Below are 14,541 nucleotides of genomic sequence, written 5' to 3' on the forward strand. Positions count from 1 at the left end.
CTGTACGAAACATGATTGCCTGAGCTACTAATGAAATCAACCATAGAAAAGTGGAAACAGATAGAAATGAGAATTATTATACTCTGCAACTTTTGAATAGTTAGTATCCCATGCCATTGGTGAAAAGTGCTACAATTATTCTCATAATTATATTAGAAATATGATTGTTTCTATTTTTAATTAGTGCTTAAAATTGGAAGAGTAAACTTTATAATTTGGGGCATTTTGGTAGTGGTACCAATAACTGATCACCCCTTAAAGATAAACATTTCCTCATGCCAGTAGAGCTGTAATCAATGATCATTATTTGTAATGGATCTGCAATCTTTTTACTCCAAAGGAATTGTAGATGTTAATTGGAGTCTGTTATCCTTATGTTGGCTTTAACATTGTGAAGACATTAAAACTATTTTTCAATGGCATGCAAGAAGGGTTAATGATAAGTTGGCTGTTAATTTTATAGACTCAAACGATTTTTGCCTGCGGTATAAAATGTACTTCTCATTCATTATGGCCTATTCCATGCCACCAACACAGAACAATTTCACTCACTACTCTTCCGCTGTACATTTTGCAAAAAGGTGTGCCAGGAATTACTGATATGGTTGTTAGCAACAGTTAATCACTTTGGCGTGTATCCTCTGAAGCAACACCACTAAAAGCACAAGATATTGAGTTTGAATACATTCAACATTATGATTCATCAGGCCATAACATGGTTTAGTGATCCATTGTTCCTGCTACCTTATCTTCCATTAAAAAAAAGAACTTTTGCATATATCAATCATCTACTAACAACTGACTGCGGACTTGAAGCCCCACAGTTAATTATAACACCACAACGAAGCTCATTCTGCTTAACATTTCTCCTGATCCTCCTACTCTTCTTGTTCATGTCTGGAAATAAATCATGGAATAAAGCAAGAAGAGTGCCCCTGCTACACACGCAACATTGGACCTGATCACTGGTAGCTACTAGTCTTTAAATCAAAGCATTAACCCATTATATTGGAAAGGTTGGTTGTAATAAACTACTTTAGAGTGGGGATTTATCTCAGTTTCACCACAATTTTGTTCAACAGGAGAAACAAATCATTAACACTTAAAGCTTAAAAACGATAATGTACCCATTTAATTTTTTCCAGTAGGTGTTGTCAAGTAACCAGACTGTTTGGATGTGTTAGATCCTATCATTCACCAATATCAATGGGTATGCATTTTCAGGCATTGCAGTCTAGCGATTAGACATGAGATTCCCAAACCAACATATTTTTCTTTGTTTAAAGACAATACAAACAAAATGTACAATTTTTAACAGTGCTAGGTTAAGAGGAATTAAATCTGCACAAACCACAGTATGAACCTATGGTATATTGTACATATGGAACAGATACATTTCTTCGATGCATTCAAAATACATTAAAGAATTGTCTTTAGACATAACACAAACAAACAAGATTTGAATACTGGTTGATTTGCACGACATACAAAAGAAAGTCTGCCTATTCCATTTATGGATTTGAAGATAGACACAAAAAGCAGGAGTAACTCAACGCCATTTATTGATTTGGCAGATTGACTCGCTGAGGTGCGTATGGCATTTAAACCAGCCAAAGCCAACCAGTACGTGCTGGCCTAGTGCTAGTCCACTAATGTCAAGTGAGGATGTGCTAAACTGTCTATGTTACATTTCAGATAATACAACAACACTTGTTCAGTATTGTTAAGTACACTTCCTGATAGGAAAATTGTAATTGAAATGTAATTCATTATATGGAGGAAAGCATACACAGTTGACTTCTCCATTGGAGAAGGAACTAGAGATGGATTAACAAGTAAACTGATGGCTGAATAATTATTGCTGAATACTGTCTTGAATTATCAGACAAGAATACTGGAGGCTAAACACATCAGTAAAGGGAAATGTTTGCCATTCAGATTAGAAAGCCTTCTTTTAATACATAGTCTGTGTAGATCTTGATTAAACCAGTGTGACTATGTGGTACTTGTATGCTGTTAGATGTCGTTCAGTGGTTGAACGCTGAAGATTGTAGATTCTAATCCTACTCCAGTACAAAAACAAGTCTGGCCAGTGCAACATTGTGGGACTGCTACACCGATTGAGATGAAACATCAAACTGAAACTACATTTGCACGCTGACGTTGATGTGGAATCCTTTTGAATTGATGAGATCCTCTCACATCCTTGACTACATTTTGTCTCCATCAATATTACTAAAACAAATTCTAGTTATTATTTCATTGTTGATCACGAGGCTTTGCTCAACACATATTGGATATCATGTCCCAAACATGATATCATGACCTAAATCCTTCGCTGCATTAGAATAGCTGTTTCTTCTATATTACAACAGACTCTACATAATCACTGGTACTTAATTGGCTATAAAGAACTTTATGTTCCCTTAAAGTTATGGCAAATGCTGCAAAAATGGAAGCAATTTTTTCCTTTCAAGGTAATGCAATAAAGGGAATTAAAAAAAATGTAGACTTACATTATTCCTAAACAGTACAAACAATGAAAATCAATAAACTGAGGACATGGAAGGGCACTCGATATGATTGGATTAATAAGGATAAAAGAGGGGGATTGATGAATCATGGTTTCCATTGCTTATCACATTACACATTGGTGTTGCTGAAGATTTTTAATAGATCAGAGCTAAAATGCCTTTGTGTTGTTCTAAGTGACAACATTTCTGTGATAACATTCTTAACACATATTTGTTGGTAATATTGTGAAGATGAAGAGTTCATTGCCGAACTTTGTAAGTGTTCCTTTGCACTGGAGGGGAGCAAATGTGATCTCATTAAACGAGGAAGAGAGAAAACAGGGAACCACTGACTAGTTACCCTAATATTAGTGGTTGGAAAAATGGTGGAACACATAATGAAGATTGTGAGAACAGAGCACCTTTTAAGGAATTATGGGAATCAGTATGCATTTAGGAATGGAAAACCATGTTTGAATAATATTCAGAGGATGTCACTTTGAAAGAACTACTGATAATGTTGCATCTGGATTTTCAGATTGCTTTTCGTATGGTGTCACACGAGGAAATGGTTAACAAGGCTAGGGTACACATATTGTAACCAATATACCGACATAGATTGAGAACTGGTATTGCACAGAAAGCACAAATGGGAGCACAAACATATCTTTAGCAGGCTGTGCTCAATGAGATATTGGAGGGATCGGCACTTTTGACAAACGAGAGACCATCAATTCACCATCTACAGTATGTCATCAACTTGGCTGAGGGAACAAAGTGTCAGGTTTCTAAGTTTGCGAATGAAACTAACATACTGTGGAAATAATTAGAGAGGTCCTTATTAGAAATATGAATATTGAAAAAATAATTTCAGATTATTTCTGGGTTAAGTGGATTTGTTTAACACCAATCACATTTATTAAGCACTTACAGTATGTGCACATTTATTTTTCATGCAAATGCAAATATTTCTAAAAAATAATAGATAACAAATGCGATTTAAATTATGACTAGTGACACTGTTATATACCATTTGAAAGAAAGGGACAGAGAGATTCTTCAGGATGAGATCTCTGTACACCCTAGCTGGTCGATAGTGTATCACCCTCATTTATTAAAACTAGTAATTCTGTGGTATGGATAGAGTCTTGAAACCCAGGATAGCCATTTGTCTCAGGCAGTGTTAGAAACTGAGCTGACTGCTTATTATATACAATGCAGATATTTATTTTGCATTCATTGCAATTAAATATTGGATGCTGCAGGGAGCAGGTGTTTGGTGTGATTTCCCAGCACTGCCCTGCATACATTTCTACCATGAAGAAGCATAAGAATAGCACAAATGCATAAATTACATATTTGTATGTGTCTACAAAAAGGGAATTGCAAAATTAATTAGCATTCTGTGTTTTAAAATAGGTTGATGCTTAATTTAGCACCACTTTTCTTTCTCACTTTCTCAGATATCACACATAGAAACGCTTGTATTTGCAGCTTGGATAGGCTATTAATCTCCTTCGACATAATTAGATTTTCCCCATTCATCACATTTGTTTGTGCCACCTACTAAGCACTGAGAGGTAGAAATTTCTGACAATGGAACAATAGCAAGTAAATCTATCTGGCTTCTCTGCCTCCTACTTAGAGAGGCCACTACACAAGGGTCAGATAATCAGTCTCTTTGCAAAAGGTTCTGCACAAGTTAACAAATACTTTATCAGTGGGAGAATTTGCCAGGCTGAATTGATTCTTGCACCAGGGTGTGGTCCAAATATTAGCACACTTTTTCTGATAGTGGAAATATAAAGCCGAGTGAATAAAATTCAGATACTTTGACCTCAAATATTTGCTTTTTTTGTTGACTAATTTAAAAATGCCCCTTGTATTATATCCTTTATTAAAAGAATACCTTTTTCAATATGTACCATAGAATTTAAAAAAAAATTAACCTCTTGGTGATATAAATAGCTGCAGGGCAGTGTCTGCATTCTCACATGAAACACAAAAATATGGCTAAAATCAGCAGTCCAGTCACTTACTATCACATGCCATTTTTAGCTCTCACCATGGCTTAACTGAGGCAAAACATTAATGTGGCCCCAGATTTGCAGACAGTGCTTCCTGGGATAAGAAGGGTGGAGATGGTGGGGTGAAGAGTGGAGGAAAGTCATCAGCACACTTGTTGCTGACCATTTCCCCACAAGCAAATGTTAACACATAAATGGCATTTATGAGTGTGTAGGAAAGAACTGCAGATGCTGGTTTACACAGAAGATAGACACAAAATGCTGGAGTATCTCAGCAGGGCAGGCAGCATCGCCGGAGAAAAGGAATAGGTGACGTTTTGGGTCAGAACCCTTTTTCAGACTTTTCTCCAGAGATGTTACCTGATCCGCTGAGTTACTCCAGCATTTTGTGTCTATTTAATGGCATTTCTAAACCTGGACAAGGGGTCTTCTTGCTGAGAGAAGTCCTCAAGAGTTAGGGTTTAGGATCATTTCATTTTTAGTTCATTGCATTTAATCTCAGGCACATGATTTTACATGTTGCTCAGCTAAATTAAATGGAAATGCATCTGGTGTGGAATAGAAAATGAAAGCCTAACCAGAGCTAAATGATTAAATAAAATAAAATTGGAAAGTGTTGATTTTGCTCCCACACAGTGTAAAATAGTTGAGTAGAATTTATTGTCATCTGCACAAGAATGGTTAAATACAGGTACAATTAAAATCTTGCCTGCAACAGCGTCACAAACGCACACATTCAAACAAACACACAGAAACAAATTATACGTAAATCACATACAACATTATGTAAAAAGAACAAAAGACTGAAAACAAACAAAGTGCAATCTCATTAGATGCTTATAATTCCATTTAGGATAAATCTCGTCAATTACTCCGATTTTCATCTCTCAATGTGCAGATGATCAATACCATTGGTTTCTTTTATTTACTATTGCTTCATATTCACTGACATTACTTAATCACAAACTGTTTTGGTCAGTTTATTTATTTATTTTTAATCAATTGATCTGGGCTCTTTTGGAGGCTAGAAGTATTGATTTTCCCAAACTCCATGGGTCAAATGCAAGCAAACGGGACGACCTGAAACTATCTTGGATGAGATTGGCCGAAGGGCCTGTTTCTGTTCTGTATATCTCTATGACCATGACTCATGAAAGTTTAACAATCATTTTTTAATCCTGTTTCTTATTAGAGGCATTTTCTTTTTACTGACAGGTTGTATCATGCCTTTGGTTGGAAAATTTGAATGCTAAAAACAAAAGAGATTGCAGAAAGAGGTGAATATTGTCCAGTCCAGCAAAGATATTGACCTCCCCACCGTGTAAAAGATCCACAAGGGGCGCTCCCACCACAAGGGGCGCTCCCTCAGGAAGGCAGCTAATATTGGTACCCGGACGGGGCATCGAAGGACGAGAAGCTGAAGCCAAGATACTGAACGGAAACAACGGCGAAAAGCCAAATAACCGACCGGACATGACGCCAAAAAGCCAACTAACCGACCGGACGCGATGCCGAAAAGCCAAATAACCAAACGGGCGCAACGCCGAAAAGCCAAATAACAGACATGACTTCTCCGGGGACGAGATTTGGCCGAGACCTTGTCAGCGATTGGTCCAGGCCCCTATGTCCATCACATCACTGGCTGGGGGAGACGGGAGGGTGGATAGATGGAGAGAGAGGAGAGAGGGGAGAGAGAGGGAGAGAGAGAGAGATGAGGGAGAGAGAGAGAGAGGGGGAGGCAGAGAGAGATGGGGAGAAAGAAAGAGGGGAGAGAGAAAGGGGGAGAGAGAGAGGGGGAGAGCGAGAGAGGGGGATAGAGAGAGAGGGGGAGGGAGAGAGGGGAGAAATATTCCAGCCTCATAACCCCAAGCACCGTGGTATATCAACGTTTACAAAAATAATCCGCTATATGATCTTTGGCAGTCCAAAAGCGCCAAAGGAAAATTAAAAATCCCCCCCACCCTCCCGTCTCCCCTGGCCAGTGATGTGATGGACGCGGGGGTCTGGAGCAATCGCTGACAAGGTTTCGGACAAATCCTGTCCCCGGAGACGTCATGTCCGTTATTTGGCTTTTCGGCGTTGCGCCCATTTGGTTATTTGCCTTTTCGCCGTCGAGCCCGTCCGGTTATTTGCCTTTTCGCCGTCGTGTCCGTTCTGTAATTTGGCTTTTCGCCATCATTTCCGTTCTGTATCTTGGCTTCCACTTCATGGCTTCAGTTTATCGTCCGCACACGGCTAATATCAGCAATGACCCACACTACCATGGCTAATCTCTTGTCCCATTGGTATCATTGGGAAGAAGGTATTTAAGCCTGAGAACTGTTCCTTCTAAGTTGAAGAATAGCACATCAGAATAACTAATTATATATTTATTGGTGGTGCTGTTGCATCTAATGTGACTGTAAAGTTGTAATAAGAAAGAATGTCATTGTTCCAGTTCATATCCATTGCATTTTATGAATAAACACTTGACCTTTGAAATATCACACACAATCCAGCACTCTTTTCCTTCGCTCCATAGATGCTGCTGCACCCGCTGAGTTTCTCCAGCAATTTTGTGTACCAGCACTCTATGCCTGATCAGATTTGGCAAGCTCACCCATCAGGCAACCATAATTATTAATGGAGCTACGATTCCCCGACAGTAATGTTCAAGCAGTTGTCCATCCAATTATCTCCACTTTGACCCTAAGATCGATATATGGATCTTCGATCTAAAGCAGATTCCAAAATTGTGGTGCAATCAAAGCACTAAATTTAAAAAAAGAGAACAATGTTCTGTGCTCTGGACTGTTGCCAGAAGAAATTAATTAGTTAATGACCTTCCCCCAGACAAATCTTGGAACTTGAATCCCCTTATTTGTTCCTCTGACATAGGTTTTAAGCAGAACAATGACTCTGCGGTGCGTTCTTCTTCATTATTATTTGGTACACCCAAAAGACCAAAAAACAGGTCAACAGTGAGAGAGAGAAAAAAAATAGCCCAAATATTGAGCGAGGTTAAATTCAAAATGAGAAGGAAGCAAACAAGAACCTGTTAAAACATACACAATCAATATGAACTCTAACTGACTGGTATAAAACATGTATAGTTAAATAGAGGGTTGATTTCCAAGTGTTTGAATAGCTCAAGGTCATTCACAGAACTAACCTAAGAGAATACCTTTATACTATTACATCATTTATCGTTATATTTTAAAAAGTGTTTTGTCCAGTATCCATTCACTCAGGGATTCGATAATTAACTAATTTCTTTAGAACTTTAACAACATTAATAAGCATCCATTTGTTTTGTGTTGGATTCCATACAATTATGATGTTGGTATTTATGGATTTATGAGATCAAAAACTTCAGGACTGTTTGGAGTCTGTAGTCTGGGCAGTGTTCAGGGACTCGGCAACAGACCTGAATGAATACGCCAGTCAACACAGGCTTCATTAAGAAATGTGTGGAGGGCTGCATCCCATCAAAAACCTTCTGAGTGTTTCCTATCCAGAAGCCTTGGATGAACCATGAGATCCGCACTCTTCTGAAGTCCAGATCCCAGGCATTCAGATCTGGAGATACAGACGTCTACAAGAAGTACAGATACGATCTTGGTAAGGCCATCAAAAGGGCCAAAAGGGACTTCTGCTCCAAGCTGGAGGATGAGACGGATGTTCGGCAACTGTGTCAGGGCTTGAATGCCATCACCTCCTACAAGGCGAAATCAGGAGGCAGCTTAATTGTCAGCGAAGCATCACTCCCTGACAAGCTCAATGCGTTTTACGCACGCTTTGATAGGGAGAACACTGATGTGCCTTCCCGCGACCCCATTCGCTGTGATGGTATTTCAGTCACAGTCACAGAGGTCGACGTCAGAAGATCCTTCAGGGGGGTGAACCCTCGGAAAGCATCTGGACCTGATGGTATACCCAGTGTTCTAAAAACCTGTGCGGACCAACTGGCTGGAGCTTTTACGGACATTTTCAACCTCTCACTTCTGAGGTCTGAGGTTCCCACCTCCTTTAAAAGGGCATCAATAATACTGGTGCCCAAGAAGAGCAAGGTGACGTGCCTCAATGACTATCGACCAGTGGCACTAACGTCTGTGGTGATAAAGTGCTTTGAAAGGTTGATTATGGCGCATATCAACTCCTACCTCGACAAGAACCTCGACCCACTGCAGTTCGCTTACCGCCACAACAGGTCAACGGTGGATGCGATCTCACCGGCTCTCCACTCCGCTCTGGACCACTTAGACAACAAAAACTCATATGTCAGGCCATTATTCATTGACTCCAGCTCGGCATTTAATACAATCATCCCCTCCAAGCTGGTTACCAAGCTCCCAGATGTGGGGTTTTGCGCATCCCTCTGCAATTGGATCCTCGACTTCCTCATCCACAGACCAGTCTGTCCATATTGGCGGAAATGTGTCATCCTCGATAACAATCAGCACGGGAGCATCTCAAGGTTGCGTGCTCAGCCCCCTGCTGTACTCACTCTATACTCATGACTGCATAGCTGGACATAGTGCGAACTCCAATATCAAGTTCGCCGACGACACCACTGTTGTGGGACGAATCACTGATGGTGATGAGTCAGAGTATAAAAGTGAGATCGACCGATTGACCAAATGGTGCCAGCACAATAACCTGGCTCTCAACACCAGCAAAACCAAGGAACTGATTGTGGACTTTGGAAGGGGTAGGACAGGGACCCACAATCCCGTCTATATCAACAGGATGGTGGAAAGGGTCAAGAACTTCAAATTCCTTGGCATGCATATATTCCCGAAGATCTTTTCTGGTCCCAGCACACTGATGCAATTATAAAGAAAGCATATCAGCGCCTCTACTTCCTGAGAAGATTACGGCGAGTCAGTATATCAAAGAGGACTCTTTCGAACTTCTACAGGTGCACAGCGAAGAGCATGCTGACTGGTTGCATCATGGCTTGGTTAAAAAAGCGTCCAGGAGCGGAAAAGAATGCAGAAAGTTGTGACCACTGCCCAATCCATCATCGGCTCTGACCTCCCCACCATCGAAGGGATCTATCGCAGTTGCTTCCTGAAAAAGGCTGCCAACATCATAAAGGACCCACCCACATAGGTGTATATATATGGTCTATGCTATATAGACACACTGAACTGTATTTATGCTTACATATTCTGTTGTGCTGCTGCAAGCAAGAATTTCATTGTCCTATCTGGGACACATGACAATAAACTCTCTTGACTTGACTTGGCTATTCTCAACTTTGCAAAATTTAACATTAACAGGCTGTCTGCAAACCGATTACTTTCACCCATTTCCTGGTTCCTCTGAAACCTCTGCAATAAAATCCTCTATTTTGCGTTAACTAAATAGAATCAAGAGACCATGTTTCATCCCTGGTACAATGTATGTGCACTGACTGAGTGTAATCTAATATTCGTACACTCTTGGATCGAAGTATGATTGTTCTAATGTACAGTAAGATTTTTTACTGAATTGTATGCAAAAAAAATGGCACTGTACTTGTGACCAATAAAGTACCATTGAACCACATCAGTGGGTTGTACTTTGCTTCTATCATGGTTACAGGCTCATGCAAAAAAACATCTTTGTTCTACCAAATCTATGCTGACCATCAACATTACTCTGTACAAATTCCAATTTATTCTTGCCATATTCCCATCAATTCCCCCAGTTATCAACATTCACCTACACACTGCAACCAATTGGCAGTGGTCAATTAACCTACCAACCCACCTAGCTGTCAATGTGGGAGGCAATTATCTGATCTGCCTGGATAGCATGCAAAACAAAGCTTTTCACTGTACTTTTGTACACGTGACCATAATAAAGCTAAATGTAAATCAAAGCACCTGGAGGAAATATACACGTTTCAAGGGAGAATCTGCAAACTTTACACAATTAGCATCATAGATTAGGATTGAATCCAGGTCACTGAAGCTGTGAGGCATCAGCTCCACTAGCTAATGGAATGCATTTTGGAGAGTTGAATAGCCAGATATGACTATATGCCATTCTGAACATTATTAACTGGGAGTGAGTTTTCAGCCACTTGTTTTTGGTTTCAATCCAGTGTTGCTCCCCTGGAAAATGCATGGCTGTGGACGTGATGATCATGCGAGATTACAACATCCTTAATATCATATTTCACTGATCATGCTGACACATGGCTGTCCATGAAGTATTTGAAGGGTTACTGATTTTTAAGAAACTGTTGCTCACCATGAGCAAATATTAAATCTGCATTTGGCAACACATGTGGAAGAATAGTAATGTCAGTAATTAGAGACAAACATAGGTTTAGCAGCAGATGGGGCATGAAGTGTAGCCTCTAGAATTAGCACAAACTGTACTCCAAATTATTCATGGATTCTTTTCTGCAATCAGAATGTTGATGAGGTATAAAGAGGTCTTTAATACTTCAGCAATATGTTATCAAAGCGTGACTAAATCAGCTATTAAATCATCAGAGAGATAAGCCCTTCACAAGACCCAAGTGTAACACTGGTCAGTATGGCTCAGCATTGCCCAGCACTTAAAGCTTATCAGCAAATAAAGCAAACAGTACTAGATAAGTAAGTATGGAATGAGGGAAAAATAAACTTGTTTTATTCTTTCTGTTTGTTGGGCTTGCAACTAATTTGGATAGCTTGTCAGACTGGTATGAGTGCTTGATACGAGCACTTCAGGGCAACACCGTTTCCATGCAATTTGATTTCTGCAATGCAAGTACTGATTTATCCAACAATACATTATCAGTCCAGAATATTTATAGTAATATCCCAGAATGTAGATGTATTAAGAAAAATTGAATAACATTTGAAAAACTCTTAATTACTCAAACTCACTTAAAGCAGGTGAATTGAATCTGGTGTGGAATCCACATTGTATTTGTTGAAGTGAACTCTGCAATTAGTTGAAAGTCGCGAACTTTCACTTTCTGACTTCCGCAGGAGCTGTGAATGTAACATTTCTAGTTCGTGTAAGACAATACAATTGTCCCACCACGAGTTGCCAAAAACAGATTTGATATTTGTCAAATGAGGTGTCAGGGCTGTGAGAGGTTAAAAGAACATACTGGTTGAGCTGAATGACCATCAAATGCACGGAGACAAATCATATTACTGTGGCCAATGATTTAGAAGGGAACTAGCTGTATTTAGCTGCTCCCCAATAAGCAAATGTTGGACTTGCATGAGCTCCCTGTATTGCTGAGTGATAGCTGCTGGCACTCAGGTCACTCCACTCCATTACTGGACTACATGGTGTACAGAGAGGAAGTATGACCATGCTGGGATTTCCACCAGACTTGGCATGAAATCAAAACCTCTATTCTTTGAATGGGTATGCCCAACTGAAGATTATGGGGAAGAGTTTTTTTTTTCTTATTTTGTTTCAAATAATGTGTGTTTTAAAACATTTTATTTTTTAGGTTTGAATACTTTTGAATAGCTTAAAAATGATTTATAGAAATTAATTAGCAATTAATTTTAAGTATATGTGAATATAAAAACAAACCTTCAAAAACATTTAACCAGGATGTTCCCAGCTTTGAGAGGAGAAAAAGTTCTGCCACAAGCCTAGTCTCCTGTCAAAGACTGTGAGGACATTGCAGGGCCATTATGGGAGAGGTTTAGTCACCACCGAGTCCCTATTATAGTTTACAGCCCACTCCTAGGGGGTGCATGTGACAAGGAGAATCCATCTCGCCTCAGCTCCTCTATATTCACCCATTTACCATGAAAGAACCACCGATGACCAAATAGGTGGTTATTTTGTTATCAACAAACCTATTAATTATTTCACAACTTATTCTGAAACTTCTTGCTTTGTCCAACTGCATTTACATGCTTACTATTGTGAAATATGTTAGTTTAATGCATGACTGTAGCAGAGCAGTCATACAAATTAAATTAATATATATTTGTGGTGGTGGAAGTCCTATTCAAATCATGTATGATTAATTAGGTCCTCCTAGTATTAGTAATAATGCAAATATTCAACAACAAAACAAATAAGATTTATAGCACTAATTTTAAGATTATGTTTGATGTGGTATTTAAGTGGGATTCAGTGGTTTCAGGTGGCTCAAAACTTTTTTATTTGTGGATCAGACAGATCCGTGACATGGAGTCTTGAGTGCTCATTGTTTTCATTAAATTGTGCTTAATTTGTAAGCATAGATGGATTGGAGTAGCTGGTATTCACGTCTGATTACCGAAACTTGGGGCCGCAGGCTGGTCATCCCCCTTAAAAAGTCATAGGTATCCCTTCCTTTCATTTTTAACCAATGATTTTGCTACATTAGCAGGAGGTGCAGCTCCTATTAAATGAGAATTTATTGGCTATGAAATTGTTGCTGAGGAGATATGACTGTTTAATTATAGGGAGTAGAAACCCTGATTTCATTGTATTAAACTAAACAAGAATGCTCTTGTTCCTGCATCATTGCCATAGAATTAACTCATTTTATTTCCAGGAGACAATTTAAAGAGCAGAGAAATGAATATAACACAGTGTGTCTGCCAGTCTCTTGGACCCAATCCTGCCAAATACCATGTCTGTCTGCCTGTCTCTCTCTTCCCATCTCTCTGACAACATCAAGAGCTGGTCTCTTACCCCCATCTCTTGTTGCAGCTTTGTCACGTGGCTGCTGGTCTCTTGAACATCTTCTTCTTAAGCCCTTTGCTCCTCTAGGGAGCATAGGCCATTGAGAAATGTCCTCCACCTCACTCGGTTGTTGGCAGTTCTTTCGAGATCTCCCCAGTTGAGGCCACTCTGACATTTCTGTCTGGACACCTCTTCTCCAGCTGTTCCTGGGGTGACCTCTTCTCATTTTTCCTTGGGGGTTCCATTTTAGAGCTTGCCGGGTGATGTTTGTGGCAGGTTTTCTGATGGCGTGTCCAATCCAACTCCATTTTCTCCATCAAATTTGTACGTCAAATTCATTGTACATCAAATTCAAGAACTGGCTTGTTCTTTTCCACAGGTCCACATTTGTCTCTCTACCAGATGTTAAGTATTCCCCTAGGGCAGGTGTTAATGAGTGTTTGCAGCCTGTTTGTAGTGTGTTTTGTTGTTTTCCACGTCTCTGAACATGGCCTCAGAAAAAGGTTATTTACAGAATATTTTCATTCTATTTTTCACTCAAGGCCTTGAGAATGGATGTCTTCAGTGGAGGACTAATGACCCAAATGATCATTGGTACCTTGCTGTTGCTCCATTGCTCAAGGCAATCCATTGGGAAAATAAGTACACCATAAATTTAATCTGTTGCAGAAATTTCAAATGTACTACGTGGTTTGAAACTTTCACAAGGAATTAGTGCAGTTGAAGACAGCTGCTCAAAATGCCATCTAATTTTCAGTATGCGGGCTCAAGTTGACAAGAGCAACCTGATTCAGGTAGTTCTGCCTTAAGCTGTTTACTGTCTTGTGGACTCCATACCTAATTAGTGACGTTTTATCCAGACCGCTTGTCACACCACCGACCTTCAATCCCGCTCCGATGTTCATCGACTGCACATCTAGTGATCTTACTCCGTAATGATTGATGGTACGTCTCTACTCAACCTTCATTTACCCCATTCCAACTACTGATTTGACCCCATCCATCCTAATGCAACCACCCTATTGATGCTTTGGGGTGAAAAGGTTTGAATTGTCATTTTATGGTGAGAATGTATCTCATAATTGATCTTCCCAAATAGTTTTACCTAAAACCTAAAACTTTTACATAAAACCATTTGGGATACATTCTCACAACAAAATGTCTAGTTGAGTTTTTTTTTTTTAAAGGTTTGCACATATGCTTAGACCTTGAATGACGAAACAAGTGATTTGGGTGAAACACTACTCATCAGGCATGGGGTCCACAAGATAATAGGCAGATTATAGTGGAACTACCCGATCATGTTCTTAGTGTCAACCTGGAACTGGCTTGAGGTCACACCAGTAAATCACATCAGAGCAATCTTCATGGGCTTCCTCTGCATAAATTAC

General features: G+C 39.6%; 1 protein-coding gene across 1 annotated transcript in view; it reads right to left on the reverse strand.

Moving 5' to 3' along the window:
* Nucleotides 1-14,541, reverse strand: part of LOC116979075 (Krueppel-like factor 5) — a 57,657-nt gene that overhangs the window by 4,393 nt on the left and 38,723 nt on the right. The window lies entirely within an intron of this gene.

The sequence above is a fragment of the Amblyraja radiata genome, chromosome 12 (genome assembly GCF_010909765.2).
Source record: "Amblyraja radiata isolate CabotCenter1 chromosome 12, sAmbRad1.1.pri, whole genome shotgun sequence".
Classification (NCBI taxonomy): domain Eukaryota; kingdom Metazoa; phylum Chordata; class Chondrichthyes; order Rajiformes; family Rajidae; genus Amblyraja; species Amblyraja radiata.